This window comes from Miscanthus floridulus, chromosome 2, assembly GCF_019320115.1.
Source record: "Miscanthus floridulus cultivar M001 chromosome 2, ASM1932011v1, whole genome shotgun sequence".
Lineage (NCBI taxonomy): Eukaryota > Viridiplantae > Streptophyta > Magnoliopsida > Poales > Poaceae > Miscanthus > Miscanthus floridulus.
The window spans coordinates 129,318,157-129,321,012 of NC_089581.1; positions in this window are offsets into that span (position 1 = coordinate 129,318,157).

The window sequence follows — 2,856 nt, forward strand, 5'->3', positions numbered from 1 at the left end:
TAGGTACCCAAACTTGCTTGGGTCCTTGAAGGTTAGTTACTAAGCTCTTTAAAACCCAAATGGCTTTCTTCTTTGAGCCCATCCAAGGTTTACCAATAAACTTAGCCTTCACACCATTTGTACCCTTAGTAAGCATATATCATGAATCAAGCTTAATAGAGGATACATTAGCATTTTTGCTCTTATTTTTGCATTCTTGCTCTTTGTGACCCACTTGCTTGCAACTAGTGTAAAACCAACCATTGTTCTTCACAAAACTAGTCTTGTGAGAAGCAAAGGCCGCCTTGCCTTTCTTGGGGGTATAGCCCAATCCCTCTTTGTAGAGAGGAGCTCTTTGGCTACCCAAGCACATAAGCAAGCGGTCCTCACCACCATAAGCCTTAGCTAAGGTGTGAGTGAGTTTAGTGACCTCCTTCTTGAGGTTCTCATTCTCAACCACTAGTAAGGCATCACAAGTGAGACCTTCACTACTAGATGAGATAGAAGTGGAAGTGCTATAAGAAGGGTTAGTAGTAGCAACAATGATAGGCATAGATAGTGATGTATCAATTAAATCACAAGTTACACTTATATCATAAGTTTCAACATGCTTCTTTTTATCTTGTTCATTAAGCAAAGTGGAATGAGCTTTTTCAAGCCTTTTGTGAGCCTTGCCAAGCTTCTCATGGGCTTTCTCTAGCTTCGCATGAGTTGCTTTGAGCTCATCAAGGGCTTGCTTAAGGGCTTTTACCTCCTTATTCAAGCTCTTGCATTCCCTTCTCTTAATGTCAAAGTGTTCTTTAGCATCTTCTAGCATGTCAAATAATTTGTCCTTAGTAGGTTCATCATCATCACTATCACTATCATTTTCATTTTCATGTTCATTATCATCAACATGTTCTTCATCACTTTCATCATCACAAGGTTGTACCTTAGTGGCCTTAGCCATGAAGCATGACGAAGATTTGAAGAGAGAAGGCTTCTCATTGATGGCGATACTTGCAAGAACCTTCTTCTTGATGGTCTTGTGATCATTGTAACACCTCGGGTGTTAGCCTTGCATAACTTGACTTTCATACCATGAGCATGAGCATCAAGCATTCATAAATCATCATTTACAATTGAAACATCTGATCAAAACATATGAAACATTGCTTGTTATTTCATGTTCCTTGTAACATATACATATGATCATGAGTGACTAATACATGTAATGATTGTGTGACCTTGTGAATTGCTTAAACATGTTTAGAGTATCATCATGAACAACTTTGGTATTTAGTGCTAGGGCTAGTTTGGTCATTTAGCCTTGGTTTGAATGTGTATCTTGATTTCAAAGTGACATGTTTGACTAAAGTTGAACTAGGTGTTAGAGACCTTGCATGGAGAAGTTCACTAAAGCAAAGTTGAAGTGTTTAACATAAGGAACAACTTTGATTTTTGGGCCTTTGACTGATTCAGCTCCTAACATGTTTGAAATTGGATCACAAGAATCATCAAAATCCTGATTTCAACACTTAACAAATTTTCTAAGTGTTTGCTCGACTGTCAGCCTGACAAGCCGACTTTGAGCATGATTTTACTCGGTTTAGGTTGCGAATTAGAGTATGCTGCCTTAACAAAAGTTGGAGATGGTACATGGTTCTACAACTTCTATTCAGTACATTTGCACGAAGGAGCCACCGTTTAGCCGGTAAATCAACGAGAAAACGCGCTGTCAGGCTCGGCCATCGCGCGACTGACAAAACTGAATCGCGTTTGATCATGGCCGACCGGTTTCAGGCTTTGTGCGCCGCGTGTCCCCGGCGGCGGCCGCGTGTCGCCAGCGCCCTGACCGCACAGGCCACGCCGCGCCCGAGCGCGCCTTCATCACGCCAGCGCCCGCCCGCACTTGCCCACGCTCCCATTTCGCTCCCGGCGCCTTCTCTTCCTCACAGCAGCAGCTGCCGAGCGCCCTCAGCTCCGCCGTCGCCATAGCCGCGCGCAGCTCGTGCCTTGCCACTCCCGCGCCACCGCAATAGCACCACTGTCTCCCCAGCACCTCGTAGCTTCTTCCCGTGCCCGCCATTCGCGCTTGGTAAGCCTCCGCAGCGCGCACATGCTCGCCAGAGTTCCGCCGTGAGCCCCGTCGTCGTGGCCACGCCACCACAGTCCTCCTCCCGCTCCGTTAGCTAGCGCGCTAGGTCCCCCAGCGTTCATAGATGCTTGTCCACGCGTTGATTTGAACCCCCGTAGCCCACACCGGCGTTTCACCGTCGACCCGCACCTCCACCCCGCCGTGGCCGCCGCCGTAGCCGCTAGCTCCGATGAGAAGGCCACCTAAGTAGCTCAATCGCTCCGCTAAGTCGAGTAGGTCATCGTGTTATGATGTCACCGCCGGTGAGTTCGCCGTCGGCGAGCTCTGGCCACGCCAGCACCGCGCAGCGCCGCTGCCCTGCTCCGTGTCGATGACATGTGGGGTCCCCTGACCACCGGGTCCCACCTGTCAGCGACAGCAGTAGTGTAGGCTAAACCATTTTGAATCCAGTTTTTGATTTGTTTTGTTATTTTTGTATCTGCAGTTTGCTAGCTCCAAAAATGTTGAAATAAATATGGTTGTGTTCCTTAGGAAGTGTAGTATTTAAGAAAAATATGTTCTTGGGTTCAACAGTAGAAATTTCTGGAGATTTAAATAGGGATTTCAAATGTGCTTTTGAATGCATTTAAATTTGTTTATTTTATATCTAGAGTTCCTGTGCTCCAAAAATTATGAAATTTTTGTGGTAGGCTATTCTTGTTAAACATGAGCTTGGATAAAAATTTGAGGACCAGTGCATGTGTAGATCTATAGTTATAGATTTTTCTTTTATAAACAGTTAATCCTTGCATGAATTTTTA